This window comes from Macaca mulatta, chromosome 13 (assembly GCF_049350105.2).
Source record: "Macaca mulatta isolate MMU2019108-1 chromosome 13, T2T-MMU8v2.0, whole genome shotgun sequence".
In the NCBI taxonomy this organism is placed as follows: domain Eukaryota; kingdom Metazoa; phylum Chordata; class Mammalia; order Primates; family Cercopithecidae; genus Macaca; species Macaca mulatta.
In genome coordinates this window covers 54,257,338-54,273,830 of record NC_133418.1, presented here as the reverse complement: position 1 = coordinate 54,273,830, position 16,493 = coordinate 54,257,338, and positions in this window count along the sequence as shown.

The following is a 16,493-nucleotide window of genomic DNA, read 5'->3' as shown; positions in this document are numbered from 1 at the left end:
GGATTAAGTTTCCAACAAATGAATTTTGGGGAACACATTCAAACCATAGCATTGAGTCTTTTGAGAAGGACAGCTGATGTGTGCTCTTTCTGCCAGGAACATGGACCAACTCAAATTCCCATAGTGGGCTTTATTCAAAGTAAGTTCCAGTTATGATCTACATTTCCATTCTTAGAGATATTTCAACTCAATTGGAGATAATTTTGGTGCGGACTCCTGCACTTTAAATCATGGAGCACAATCTTCCAAATACCTTTGTGTTCCTTTTTTAGGCTAGAGAATTTTAAAATACAGTGAATGGTCAAATCAGATTAATTTCATTTAATTAAATATTGGGGCTCTTTCCAATGATTTTGGGCTGCAGTGTTTGGAACTGCCCCAATTCTTCCCCAAGTAGCATGAGACTCAGTGCTCTGTGGTGCTCATTTATGGAGGTTTGTCCTGTGCTTGGATGTTGACTCTGGCACTAGAGTTAATATGACAGCAGCCTAGCCCAGCATTTGAGAGGTCCCCTGTCTCTTTGGGACCTGATCAAGTGTCTTGCATTTAGGGAGTTCCCAATTATAGGACATAACTGAAATATCAGCTCTTTTGGCATGCACTCTCTTCCCCTACAACAATCCTGACTCCAGGCTGATCACTGGGCCCCTTTTACCCCAAAAGTATCTTCTCATACCTGAGGCATTAGTTAGCAATGCCATAAGAAGAAGGTACTGCCAAGCTCCCTGGACCCTGCAGCTTTCTTATTCTATGAATAGAATTACAGAATCTAGGCCAGAGAACCATGGCATTTTCAACTCCTCCCAAACCCTCCCCACCCCCACATCCCAGTAGTAGGCTAGATAGATCTTACCAAATATCTCTGAAATATTATCCGTTTTTATCTTCATTATCACTGCTTCAATCTATCCTTTTCCCTTTTCTTGAATGAATGCATTGGCCTGCTGGCTTCCTCCAGTCAAGTCCTTTTCCAGTCCATTTTATCATATAACTATTTGTTCATTCATTCATTAATTCTTTCATCCATCCATTCATTCTATGAGAATTGACTTTATCTTTGTGCCAAACACACTCAAGAAATGCCACAAGACTGTGGGCTATTAATTATAAGAAGATACCCAGGAAGTCGGCCCTCTTGGTTGAAAGGAATTGGAGGAATCCAAGGTGGAGTTCCAAAGAAAGATGAACTTAAGGTGAGCCTTGAAGTGTGCGTAGATAATATGGAAAATGCTGTGAGTCAGCCATCCAGCTGTCATTCCCCACTGTCTTGCTCAGTGATGATATTGTTCACCCTCTCATATGCTCGGGGAAGTAGCTTACAACTCCAGCCGGAGGGGGTCAATCCCGATTGAGTCGAACAAATTAAGACTATTCTCCTTGCAGTGATTAGCTTAGGCAACAAAATCTTAAAGGGAATGACTGTTGGGAGACAGAAAAAGAATGGCCCCTCTAAAAGGTATGGTTGTGTAGACTGTTAGTTGCCATGTGGGATTCCTGGAGCACTATGACAGGTCTTCTGATTTTTCATGAAAAGCTTGAAGTCTGATTAAAAGTATTTTTTTGATAAATCCCTTTGCTTGCTGAGCATGTGCTGGTCACTGGGATACACATCTGGAAGCAGAATCCAGGGACAGAGGCATTTGGGCTTAGAGGTGCAGAGTGGGTGAATGAAAATGCAAGGAGATAGAGATGGGAGCTGGCTTTTGATGGACAGGTATGGAATTCTGGTCTGGGTGACAAACAGGATAATGACATTAATGAGCACACTTTAAGGAAAATGCAGAAAAATGCCGGGCACGGTGGCTCCCGCCTGTAATCCCAGCACTTTGGGAGGCTGAGACGGGCAGATCGCTTGAGGTCAGGAGCTCGAGACCAGCCTGGCCAACATGGGGAAACTCCGTCTCTACTAAAAACTATAAATATTAGCCAGGTGTGGTGGTGGGTGCCTGTAATTCCAGCTACTTGGGAGGTGGAGGCAGGAGAATTGCTTGAACCCGGGAGGCGGAGGTTGCAGTAAGCTGAGATCGCACCACTGCACTCCAGCCTGGGTGATGGAGTGAGACTCTGTCTCAAAAAAAAAAAAAAAAAAAAAAAAAAAAAAAAAAAAAAAACCAAAAACAAACAAACAGAAAAAACACGAAGAAAATGAAAGCCATTCCCAATCCTGCTATACAGAAAAAGCACTGTTTTTAAATATTTTCCCATATAGTTTTTTTTTTCCTCTCCTGATGTTAGATTGTGAACATTTTCTTCTCATCATTAAAAGGCTCTCTGAAAACTTACTTTTGAATGGTGATATCTAAGTCCAATACAAAGGCCATGTCTCATTTAATTCTAAATATTCTAATTCTGTTGGAATACTCCTTCTTGAATCTTGGCTGGTTGTTCTGTTTGATGCATGTATGTTAAGGTGAAATGTCACCTGTGGTAAAATGCCAGTATTCCATTCTGAGGGTGGGGTAGGGGGTGATAAGAAAATATAAACCCAGTGGAGAGAAAAATCTAGGGAGAAGAACAAGGCCAAACCAATAATGCAGATCTTTAAGTGGAACTTAAGCCATCAGTCCAGCCGTGCCCTTAGTCTGATTCCTCTTAGGAAAGCGTAATTAAATGTGTTGAGCCCTTCCTAGGTGTAAACCATGCAAGCTCTGGGGAGTCTTACAGGGTCTGGGAGTGAGTAGGAAGCTTCTTCACTCTCCTGCTGCTAATTTCACTCTCAGGTGGCCCGGCTAGGCATGGAAGAAGGATCCAGGCAAATGCAAGTCCAACCTGTGTGGTTGGTTCAAAATGCCAGCTGAGCAGCAATTTCCAATGGCTCATCGGTCGGCACTCCTGAAGCCTTCTAGCTGGCTGCAATAGGGGCCAGCAGGAAGGGGTGTGAGGAGGGCCTGCTGGAGTCCCTCAGGAGTAAGGTTGTCATACTGCCTTCTGAGCCCCATTTTTGTGTTTGTCACCTCTCACTGCCCTTTGGTTTGGGGGTGGGGGACCCTGGCAAACACACTATACCTGCTTTGTGACTAGGTGCGTCTCCCTGAGGGTGTGTTCCTGTGCCTTGTGCAATGACTGCCGAGTCGCTGGGCACAGATCTGAAATGTGTTTCTCAGGCAGCTGGCATGATGAAACCTGGCTGGCCCAGCTCCCCTGCAAACATTTGGCTCCCCTTGTCTCTACTGTATTCCCTTAACAGACACTCAACATGGTAGTGGGAACTGGCTTCAAAGATCTTTCACAACACACCTGTGTTGAGTGAGATCTTGCTTTGTGTATACGTAACATGATTCCCAGGTTATCAATGAGGCTGAAACCAACAAAGCAAACAGACGAATAATTCAGGTGGTTTGTATTGTTAATAACAGTTAATGCAATAGCTATTTATTGAGCATTTGCTATGTGCCGGTCTTTGGGCTGAGAGCATTAACTCATGTAAGTCTCACAAAACCTCTTTGCATTACATATGATTAATACCCTCATTTCACCATGAGGAAACGGGCCCAGAGAAGTTAAGTAACCTTCCCAAGGTCCATGGTGGTAGAGTGAGGACTTAATCACAGCCTATGCACGTGACCACGACTTGTTATATCTGTGATGTGTTTTTTATCTGCCCCTCATCCTTGTAGTTCTGGGATAAGCCCTGTTGGTTGTAATGCCTTTTCTATAATACACTTCAAATTAAAAACCTAAAATTTTATTTAGGATTTTAAAAATCTCCATTTATCAATGAGATTGAACTGTATAGTTCCCCCCTCCCAATGTTTAGACATCTAGTCATATTTGCTTCAAATTTGAAATGAGTAGCTTTATGAGCTCTGGAATAATTTTTAGTTCGTTAGGGGACGAGGAGAATATTTTCTTAAGCAAGACAGGAAACCCAGAACCGATTAAAAAAATAGACAAAATTGACTGCATATGTAACAAAAAATTCCATAAATGAAGTCAAAAGACAGCAAGATTGGCATTAGAAAGAATGAATAAAACCTAGCATTTGGTAGCACAACAAGGTGACAATAGTCAATAATAATTGTACATTTAAAAATAACTAAAAGAGTATAATTAGATTGTTTGTAACACAAAGGATAAATGCTTGAGGGGATGGATACCCCATTTTCCATGATGTGATTATTATGCATTGCATGTCTGTTTCAAAACATCCCAAGTATCCCATAAATATATACACCTAATATATACCCACAAAATTAAAAAATTATTTATACGTATCTATGACAACAAGATTGGGAATACAAATGACAGATGAATAGTTAATATCACACAAAAAGATTCTACAAGTTATAAGGAAAAGAAAAATAAGCCAATTAAAAATAAATAAAGAATATGAATAGCAGCAATTCAGAGAAGAGGAAATCCAAATGGCTAATTATTATATTACAAGATTCTCAACCTCATTAATTGTCAGGAAAATACAAATTAAAACAACTTTGATATACTTTTAACATATCAGACCAGTAAAAATAAAGAAGGTTTATTATATCTAGGGTAGACAAGGATTCAAAAAATGGCTACTATCTCTGTGGTAGAAATGTGAATTACCACAATTGATTTAAGCCAACTTGACAATTTCCAGTTACTAAATTTTCCGGGCCCCCTTGCAACTATCAGCGGTCATATAACCCAGTTAGTTCTGGTCAATGAAATGTAAGGGGCCAGGCATGGTGGCTCACATGTGTAATCCTGGCAGTTTGGGAGGCTGAGGTGGTGAATTGCTTGAGCTCAGGAGTTTGAGACCGGCCTGGACAACATGGCAAAACCCTGTCTCTACAAAAAATACAAAATTAGCCAGATGTGGTGGTGTGCACCTGTAGTCCCATCTCCTGGGGAGGCTGAAGTGGGAGGATCGCTTGAGCTTGGGAGGTCAAGCCTGCAGTCTGCGGAGTCAGCTGAGATCATCACTGCACTTTAGCCTGGGTGACAGAGAGAGACCTTGTGTCAAAAAAAAAAAAAAAAAAAAGACAAATGTAAGGGAAAGATTGCTGTTGCAGGATCTCTAGGAAGGCCTTTGCTTTGCTGATGTAAGGTAAAAATGAGGCTGTTGCTACTTTTCAACTTTACCTTGAATTTGAACACGATTGATGCCTGCAGCTGCAGCAGCCATGTAACCATGAGGAAACAAGCATGAGAACAACATGCTAGTATAACAGAGCAGAAAAAATATAAGGGCCTGGGTGTCCTAAGAAATGAAAGTACAAGTATGTAAACATTTATGTACAATTTATGTATAACATTGATTTTGGAAACAAAGAACTCAAATAGCCATATGGTGAAATAAAATGTCATATATTCATACAATAAAACATTATATAGTTATTAAAAAGAATGATTTAGACTGATATCTATTGACCTGGAGGGATGCTCATGATGTATTATTATGTGAAAAAAACAGAAATCTGAGTAGTTAACACTTATAGTTAATCCCTTATTTGTGGAAAAATCTTTTTTTTTTGTTTCGTTTTGTTTTAGTTTAGACAGGGTCTCACTCATTGCACAGGCTGGAGTGCAATGGCACGATTTCGGCTCACTGCAACCTCTACCTCCTGGGTTCAAGCGATTCTCCTGCCTCAGCCTCCAGAGTAACTGAGACTACAGGCATGTGCCACCATGTCCTCGGCTAATTTTGTGTTTTTAGTAGAGATAGGGTTTCACCATGTTGGCCAGGCTGGTCTTGAAATCCTGACCTCAGGTGATCCACTGGCCTCGGCCTCCCAAAGTGCTGGGATTACAGGTGTGAGCCACTGCACCCGGCTGGAAAAATCTTTATATGTGTATAGATGTTTGTATATGTCTCCACCAGCATAGAAAAAAGGGTCAAAATGCCTGCAGGGGTGAGGGAAGTAACGTAACTGAGTGAAACAAGCCTGGTAGGAAAGATAAGCTGTTCTAAGTATTGTAAAACTTTATTTTTATTAGACTATTAAGAGAAGCATCCAATATGATATAAATATGCATGATATTGTTGATTATATTTTCAATATGGAGTTGAGTAAAAGAAAAATTGTACAATAATATGTTTTTGCTTTCTCATAATTTTTTGTTACATCTTTGTAGAACATGGATTCCATTATTCTGTTTGTACTGACAATTCAAAGACAGGTCTTATTTTCCTTTTTAATGATGCAAAGGCGGAATTCAGCCTTGAATCCTTTACTTGGAGGTAATGCTTGGTTTTCAAATAAAAATGTCTAATTAAAAGTGTGGCACTTCTAAACAGGTATAGTGTTTTCACGGTGTTTTTACAAATATATATAATTATGGTAACCATCACAGGAACATTTACAGGATTCTGGTACACCCATGTCTTTTTGTTTAGTTTTCAGTACTGGGTTTTAAAAACTCTTCATAGTTCTTCATCCACATCACTAATATATTAATTGGGAAAGACAACTGAGCTACATTAATTCATTTTTATAACTTTAATAACAGGGACCCATTTATGGAATTCAGCCTTCACCTCCTCAATTTAAGAATAAACTTCAGAGCGTCACTTTCATTACTAGAAAACTGATTTGTGTGCAGGAAAGTCAACCAGGTTACTTCTTGCCAAATAAGTTTCCCAAAGACACAATTTCTCTAGAATGAACAAATGAAAACATATGTTTGAGGAACTATGTGTGAATGCCCTTCAAAGGGATTTTGGAGGTGTTGTCTTGACAAAGAAAAGTACCAAGAATCGATCCAATTTTATTTGGTGAGCTGAGAGGTGGGGACTTTTCCTCAGATGACATGAATGATGCAATTTTCCTATCCATAGTTGAAAAATTTCTTTTGTATGAGGACACTAGTTAGCCAAATAACCTCTGTGCATTGCAGCAGATTGCCATACTGTGTAGACAATTCATTGTGCATTGAACTGTCTGGGTCAAGCCAGAGTGGGAATCTTGTGTACAGAGTTAATTACTACAGTCATCATGCATTATCTTTTTAATGTTTTACCGACAAAGAGATTCCTGGTGAATGACACAATGAATTTAAATCCTATTTTCTTGCTGGATGATGCCACCATGGAAAAGTTTCATAAGAGGTCCCATGTTAGCACCAACATCACAGCAGCACTGTTTATATTTATATTGACTAATTTTGACCTGTCTACATTTAACTTCTCAAGAATGTTCTCTATGCAAAATAATTTATTCCCTAATGTTGTGTCTGACATGGGCACATGTACAAAAGTTCTTTGCTCATGTTAAAAAAACCAAAAAACCAAAACCAACAACACATATTGGGTTCCATGAATAAGTATAGTAGCTGCATGATATTATTTATATCAATGGTCTCATCAGTGATAAGAAAAAAATCACAATCGCCTAATGATTTCCTACTTTGTCCTGTATATTTTGAATCCTGTCTTCATCATGCTGAACAACTGCATTTCCAGCAAATACATACCCATGTTGAGACAAAAACAATGAAAATTTCAGTCCATTTCTTCAGTTCAGTGATAGTTTCATTTTCATTTAACTGATTATTTTTCCTTTTTTCCATAATGGGATCTATAGTTGTCTTTTTTTGTGTGTTAGGAATAGTTTTATTGAGATACATTTTACATACCAAAAAATTCATTCTTTATGCAATTCTTTAAGCATACAATTCTTTAAGTATACATTCAGGCATTTTTAGTTAACTCAAAATGTTGCATAACCATCACTACTACTTAATTTTCGAACATGTTCAACATCTTCAAAAGAAACTCTACTCATTAGCAGATTCCTGCTGTCCTTCTCCCCCAGCTCCTAGCAACAAATAATCTATAGATTTGCCTATTTTAGATAACTCATATAAATAGTCATACAACATGTGGTCTATTGTGATTGGCTTCTTTCACATAGTATAATGTTTTCCAGATTCATCCACATTGTAGAACGTAACAGTATTTCATTTTTTTGGCCAAATAATATTGCACAGTCTGTGCCACATTTAAAAAATCATTCAATTGATAGACATGTAGATTGTTTCTATTTTTTCGCTATTATAAATAATGCTCCTGTGAACATTTATGTGCAAGTTTTTGTGTAGACATATATTTTCTTTTTTTGTGTGTGTGTATATATATACCCAGGAGTAGAATTTCTGAGTCATATGGTAACTCTATGTTTAATCATTTGAGGAACCACTAAACTATTTCCAAAGTGGTGGCATCATTTGACATTCCCACCGGCAATGAATGAGGATTCTAATATTCCTCCACATCCTTGTCAATATTTGCTATTATCTGACTTTTTGATTCTAGCCACCCTAGTGGGTGTAAAGTGGTATCTCATTGTGGTTTTGATTTGCTTTTCCCTGTTAACTAATGATGCTGAACATGCTTGCTGACTATTCGTATATCTTTGGACAGATGTTTATTCAAATCCTTTGTCCATTTTTAAATTGGGTTATTTGCCTTTTTATTGTTAAGTTATGAATTCTTTATTTATTTTAGATACTTATCTCTTGGATACATAATTTGAAAATATTTTCTCCCATTCTGTAGATTGTCTTTTCACTTTCTTGATGGTATTCCTTGGAGCACAAAATAATTTCAATGAAATTCAACTTATCTATTTTTCTTTGGTGTTGTATTTAAGAACCATTGCTTAACCCAATGTCATGAAGATTTATGCCTGTTTTCTTCTAAGATTTTTATATTTTTACCTTTTATATTTAGGTATATTATCCATTTTGAGTTGTCTATGATTTGATACAGGGGTCCAACTTTATTCTTTTACATGTTATTATCTAGTTATCTCAGCACCATTTGTTGGGAAAGAATATTCCTTCCCCATTGGCTTGTCTTGGTACCTTTGTCAAAGATTGGTTAGCCACAGAGGTATGGTTTTATTTCCAGACATTCTATTCTATTCTGTTGATCTATTTTTTAGGTCCGTTTTGTCTGTTCTTGCACCAATTTCACACTGCTTTGATTCTCATTGTTTTATTGTAGTTTTGAAGTCAGGAACTGTGAGTCCTCCTACTTTTTCTTTTTTTAATATTTGGCTATTCTGGATTCCTGGCAATTCCATATGAATTTTAGAATCACCTTGTTAGTTTCTGCAAAGAAGTCAGCTGAGATTCAGATAGGGATTGCCTGAGTTTGTAGATCAATTTGGGGAGTATTGCCATCTTAACAATGTTAAGTCTTCCAATCCATGAACACGGAGTATAATTTCATTCATTTACATCTTCCTTAGTTTTTTTCAAAAGTTTTTTGTAGTTTTCTGAGGATAAGTTTTGCACTTCTTTTGTTAAGTTTATTTCTAAGTATTTTATTTGCTGCTGTTGTGAGTTGTTTTCTTAATTTTATGTGTGGGTTGTTCATTGCAAGTATATAGAAATATGGTTTTTTAAAAGTATTAAACTTGTATCCTGTTACTTTGCTGAACTCATTTATTAGTTCTGATATATATATTTAGGTAGATTCTTTAGGGTTTCCTCTATATAAGATCTGTAATCTATTATATGAATAAAGATCCTTTCCAATATGGATTCTTTTTATTTATTTTTTCTTTCTTAATTGCGCTGGTTAGAACCTCCAGTACAATGTTGAATAGAAGTGGTGAGGGTGGATATGTACCATATATCTCTCCTGGTCAAAATTATTTATGTCTTTGCTTAATAAAAACATTGAGTTGCTATTGTTATTGTTGCAGCTAGCTAAATTCATATTATTAACTTCTAGTTTCAGCATATTGTCTTTAGAGAATGTAAATTGTACACTTTTGGTGGGTCACCTTTAGAGTTTTCTCTGTTTCAATGTGCATGGTTTTGTGAAAAAAAGGTTGCATCCAAAGTTTGATATATGCCTTTTATCCTATGTCAATATCTGAAATAGTCATTCAAGGAAACATATCAGTTACAGATTAAATGCTTTTGAGGGTGTTTATGACCTCTCAAAACTCAACTCAAAAACCATAGCATTGAAATTGGGGGTTTAATATGCCTTTGCCAGAGTTACATCATTTGTAATTTCTTTCCCAGAATGGAAATAACCTGGTATCCATATGAATATATACTGAAGGAATAAGGCTTGGATGTAGCCATAATTAAGCCCCATATAGAGCCGCCAGTCATTTTCAGCTGAGAGGTCTTTACTGTATATTCATAGATCCTTAGGTGGGTGGAAGAAGGTCGCAGAATGTTTGGAATGTATTTCTGATCCTGCTGAAGACAACATTAGATCAAAATGTAAAAGATGAAGGGGATAAAAAATGATAGACAACCCTCTGTGCTAGATAGTGTTCTAAGCTTTACAAAATGTGCACGTTTAATCTCCACCACCATTCTTTAAGGTATCCTCATTTTACAGTGGAGGAAACTGAGGTGCATAGACATTAAATAGCTTGCCCAAGTTCACACAGCTAACAAGTGACAGAGCTGGGATTTGAGCCTAGACAGACTGACTTCTAAGCTGTGCTCTGACCGCTAAGCTACAGTGCAGTGAAGATCAATGGCAGAGGAGTGGTCAGGAGACTACTGGCTTTGGGGGCTTCACAGAGAAGTTATTTGGTATTCCTGACTTTCTTACACAGATTATCAAGAAGGAAACAGGGAGATTTCAGGCTGCATTTGGGAAGAGGGCTGGGAAAATATCTGGGTTAGATTTGTCATAGGGTCTTTAACATGTTCTTTTGCTTCAAAGGCTAGAAGAAAAGCCATGGAAGCTCCATTCACTTATTGTAAATACTAATACTTTCTCTGAGCATAGTACACTTCTGTCTACTTTCAGGGTGTGCCCAAGAAGTTGGTTCCCCTTATCTTTCTTCCAATTTTGTCCCTGGAAATTAAACGTCCATGGGTATACGTGTTTTTCTGCTTTCTAAACAGTACCTTACCTGTTAGGGAGACTCCAAACTCTGTTCATTTCTGCTATATATTTTTTGAATACCTTATGCTATTAGGTACACACATACAGATTTTTATGTATTTTTATATCTTCCTGGTGAATTTAACCTTTTATCATGAAATGTCGTAAAGTCTATCTTATGTGAGTATAGCTACACTCGATTTCTTTTACTTGGCATTTTTATAGTCTATTTTTTCTACCTTTTTACCTTTAATTTTTCTGGGTCCATATTTTTTCAGGTGCATTTCTTACAAGCAGTACATAGTTAGGTTTTTTTTAAAACCCAGTGTTTGAATTTTAATTGGAATGTTTAGTGTATTTACATTTAATATAGTTACCAATTTAGTTGGGTCAAAATCTCTCATTTGTCCCATTTTTTAAATGTTTCTTTTTCTCTTCTTTTGTGCTTTATTTTGGTTCAGTTAAGTTCTTTTTATTTTCCCTTTCCCCCCTCCTTTTAGATTATTGGTTATACATTATTTTACTTTTTTTTTTTTTTTGAGATGGAGTCTGGCTCTATCGCCCGGGCTGGAGTGCAGTGGCCGGATCTCAGCTCACTGCAAGCTCCGCCCCCCGGGTTTATGCCATTCTCCTGCCTCAGCCTCCCGAGTAGCTGGGACTACAGGCACCCGCCGCCTCGCCCGGCTAGTTTTTTGTATTTTTTTAGTAGAGACGGGGTTTCACCGTGTCGCCAGGATGGTCTCGATCTCCTGACCTCGTGATCCGCCCGTCTCGGCCTCCCAAAGTGCTGGGATTACAGGCTTGAGCCACCGCGCCCGGCCCATTATTTTACTTTTATTTTAATGGTTACTTTAGAGATTACAACATGCATTCTTGAGTTATTAAGGTCTAATAAAAATTAATAGACTTACCACTTTCTAAGCAATGGAAGAGGTCTTTGAACACTTTACCTCTATTTGCGCATGCCCGTTCCCTAGTATATATGTTATTGCTGTTGGGTATTTTAGTTCTTTAAACATTTTTATACCCACAAGACATCAATATAAAATATAAAGACAAAAATATAAAGTTTTTCCTGATTTATATTCATTTGTGGTTATTCTTTTTTTTTTTTTTTGGAGATGGAGTCTCACTCTGTTGCCCAGGCTGGAGTCCAGTGGTGTGATCTTGGCTCACTGCAACCTCTGCCTCCCAGGTGCAAGCAATTCTCCTGTTTTAGCCTCCCAAGTAGCTGGGACTACAGGCGCTGGCCACCAGGCCCAGCTAATTTTTGTATTTTTAGTAGAGATGGGATTTCACCACAACAGTTAGGCTGGTCTTGAACTCCTGACTTCAGGTGATCCACCTGCCTCGGCCTCCCAAAGTGCTGGGATTACAGGCGTGAGCCACTGCACCCAGCCCATTTATGGTTATTCTTTCTGACACTGTTTATTCCTTTGTTATTCCATGTGAGATCATGTTCCTGCCTGAAGAGTACCATTTAGTATAACTTGTGGTGTGTAGTTTTTTCTGCTGAATTATTTCCCCTTTTGTTTGGCTGCACAATGTCTTTATTCTGTATTAATTTAGGATATTTTCAGTGGACATAGAATTTAGGTGCAAAAGTCCTTAAGAAAATACTAGTGAGTAGAATCCTACGATATTTCTAAATAATGATAAACTCTCTGGTAAATTTATCCATCCAATTTATCCAGGAATTTAGATGTCCATCCATCTGTCCATCCATCCATCCATCCATCCATCCATCCATCCATCCATCCAATTTGATCGTCTACTATGTGTCAAGTATTGAGCTTGATGTCAAATATTTAGTGGTGAAGAAGACAGATATAATTCCTACCCTCCTGGAGCTTACTATCTAGTGGAGGAGACAGATATTAACCTAGTAAAAAATATGATATAAAATGTGGTAAGTTCTATGAGGGAAATGAACATAATACTGGATGGAGAATAACTAGAGTGGAAGGGGTAGTCAGGGTAGGTGGAGTGGACTTACATGTAGGAGTCTCTTGAGGTGACATTTAACTGAGACCTAAAGGAAAAGGAGCCAGTCATAGAAGGGCTCGGGTGGGATGTGAGAAAGAATTTTCCAGAAAAGCAAGGTTTAATGTTAATACAATTTAATTTTGATATAATTTAATATTGATATAAAGTGTTGCCTTATAAATAATACTGGGGAGCCCATATGATTACCTTAAGAGATACCGAAGAGGCATTTGTTCTAGTCCAGGCTCTTTTGGTTTTAGGAAATAAAAATGCATTCAAGCTGGCTCAGGTGAAAAGAGGATATCTTGTTTGTTTTTTGAGATGTAGTCTTGCTCTGTCACCCAGGCTGGAGTGCAGTGGCATGGTCTCGGCTCATTGCAACCTCCACCTCCCCGGTTCAGGCAATTCTCATGCCTCAGCCTCCTGAGTAGCCTGGATTACAGGTATGCGCCACTGTGCCTGGCTAAGTTTTATATTTTTAGTAGAGATGGGGTTTCGCTACATTGGCCAGGCTGTTCTTGAACTCCTGACCTCAAGTGGTCTGCCTTCCTTGGCCTCCCAAAGTGCTGGGATTACAGGCATGAGCCACTGTGCTGGACTGAAAAGAGGATTCTTGTAAAGGCTCAGGGATCAATAGAGCAGAGGTTGCTGTGAGCCAGGTATCACAAGAACAAGAATGGAAAAGTGCTTGGGAATGGGTGTGACTTTCTCTCTTCCTATTAGATGTGCTCTTTCTTTTTCTCTGTGAATCTGCCTCATTGCTTCCTTTTGCAAAATGGCTTCCTCAGCTTAGCCACCTGATTGCTCATGGCCCACCACTGATGGCCCCATTCCCTCAGCCCCATTTTTTCTGTCACAGACTTTCTCCTTCAAAGGAATTCATGGACTAACCAGAGACCTAAGACTTGTGTGACCAATGCATTGACCCCTCAGGGTCCGCAGGGCCTGCCACAGTCCAGTAACTGGGTCTGGAACAAAGGGACAGGGTATCTTGGAAGAAGCGGGAGTCTCTGGCCGACATCTTGGAAGGTGTTAGAGGCACACAGAATCCACATTTGGCAGAATGCCCAATGGCCATTGCTTGAATCAGTATTCTACGAAATCGGAATATCTGCATATTCAAAAGAACTTTTGGTTATGAGAAAAGAATCCAAATTTCATGAAAAAAGGGATTATTATAATTTTATTGTTAAAAAGTAATAATTGTAGCAGATGCTATTTTTGCCACATCATATACCCTCAGACCACCTAATTTCAGTTGCAGCTTTGGAAAAGCTTCCTGTGCTCAGTATCAGTGTCACATATCAGGCCCCTAAGATCTGTGCTGTGTGTGCGTGTGTGTGCGTGTGCGTGTGTGTGTGTGTGTGTGTTGGGGGTGGAGGATTAATGACTCTATGGCAACTCTCACCATTGGGTGCATTGGGTGATGGAAGTCAATCGTTAATGCCCAGCCTTCTGATCTGCAGAGGCTCAGTTCAGAGGTGGCATTCTACATATCTCCTTAGTGGGTGTCCAGTAGGATTGAGCCCCAGTTTTACATATTGGTAGTCAGCTCACTGCTAATTTCCTATTGCTGGCTTTTCCTCATTCTCTGTCTCACTCTTCTTACTCTCTCACTCCTGCTTCCTGAAATTGCCTCTAAAATAAAATATCTGTCCCCAAATTATTATCTGAGGCCCTGCCTTTGTGGGAACCCAGATTTAAAAATTTTGTATTATAGAGGAAGGACAGAATTTTGTAGCAAAGTCAGTTGCTGGGTCACTCTTAGACTCATTGTTCTGCCTATTCCTAACACTAAATAGATGTTCTGTTTCGGCTGATAGAGATTATATTCACATCATTGCCTGTTTGGATCAGAGGCCTCTCAAGGGAGCAGATTAGACTTCGAAGAAACCAACCACAAGAAGGAAATCTTGTAGACGAAAGCTTTCTGAGAAACCCCCTCCCATCTTTCTCCTCTCCTTTGTCTTCATGTGCAACTTCCTCCTCTCCAGTGTGAGCTCAGGGCTCAGGCCAGGTTTCCTCCTGTTGGAAGGTTGCTGGGGTGTAGACTGTCAGTCAGCAAATAAAAAGAGCTATGAAATCGTGACCATTCTCCAAAGAGTTAACTCTTCTGTGTGAGACTAACGCAGAGGGTAGAATGGATGTGATTAAAAATTTTTGTCAAATCCACCTAGGCTGTGACAGAATTCTTGGTCAGTCATGGGTCAGAACATACAATGTATTTTTGCCTAGAAGCAAAGCTCCTCATGGTACATAGGGAACCAGGGAGGGTCGCAAAGACCTATTTGACCTTCAAGCGGTCTGATTATAGCAGCCAACACAACATACCAATAATGCAGCCCCACAAGACCCAGGGATCCCATACGACATTGCTCTCTTGCCTCCAGAGACATACAGTGGTCCACCCAAAGCCTCATATCTCTAACGATTTTTTTCCACAGAATGTTACCATGTTACCTACCATGCCTCAGGCATTGCGCTAAATGCCCGGGCTACAAAGATGCACAGAGATTCCTTACCTTGAAGATTCAAGACCTGGGGCACAGAATGGCCAGAGGCGCAAGACAGCTCACGGAGAAGGAACGAAAAGTCCAGCACCTGAGATGAGTATTCAAACGCAAGTATGCAAGGGGCCTTGGGGTGGGGGCATTATCTTTTCATGCTCCGGAAAGGCTCCAGAAGAAAGTGAGGTGTGTGTGAGCTTGTTCTTGAAGGAACAGAAGTTTGCTCAGGCAAAGATGTAGAAAAAGCTTTCCCAGCAAAGGGAACTACGAAGGTAGAGAGGCGTGAGGGGCCTGGCAGAGCCAGAGACAAGCAGACAGCTTGAGAGTGGCGGCTGCTAGCGAATGGTGGCCTGCTGACAGATTGTGCTGGGGCCACAGAGCGGTTCTAAACTGGAACCACACTTAGGAATGGAGATATTTTTATGAAAAGGTCCAGATGTTCTGTTTCTCTTGAAAAAAAAAAAAATAGCGAAACTGACCTCCTGCTGGAGATCCACTTTAGACTGGAACTGAGAAGTGACTTCCCCCTTCAGCAGGGGTCAGTGCCTGCCAGTACATCACCGTGTCCACCGCAACCCTGGATTCAGACTCACTTGTGGTCATTCATGCTTTCATCAAGCAGCTGCACTAATTCAGATGACCCACTTCACTCTAGGAGGTGTTTGACTTTTCAACCTCTGGGTAAGCATCATTGGATACTAAAGAGAGAGGAGGGGGAAGACTGGCAGAGTTCTACTGGCAACTGTGGGAAGGCATTACCACCCCAGTACTGAAGGGGCAAGTGGAGGACGTGGTGTCCTGAAGCCCAGTGGGAGCGGGCCTGGGGAGTAGGGGCCCAGGGAGCCTAGCCTTGGGGACACAGTTGCTGCTAGGGAGGCAGCATTGGAGCAGGGAGGGAGCAAGGATGACAAACCCCCATGTCTCTCCTCCTACTCCCACTCCGATCTCCTGCCAGTGCCTCCCACTGGCTGAACTGGAAGCAAGAAGACAAGAGAGCCCCAGGGAGGCAGCCCACAGGGGTCAGCTTCTGGGCACAGGGTAGAAATGGGGAGAATGGAACTGGGAGTGGCAAATGACCGGCACACGTAGGCACCTAAGGAGTGGAAAGCGCCAGAGAAAGCCCTCTCCTGATGAGAGTCACTGGGGATGTGGTCCCTGTGTGGGGACCATCCTTAGGATGGCTCTGATGTTAGGAGATGGGAGGTAAGGGG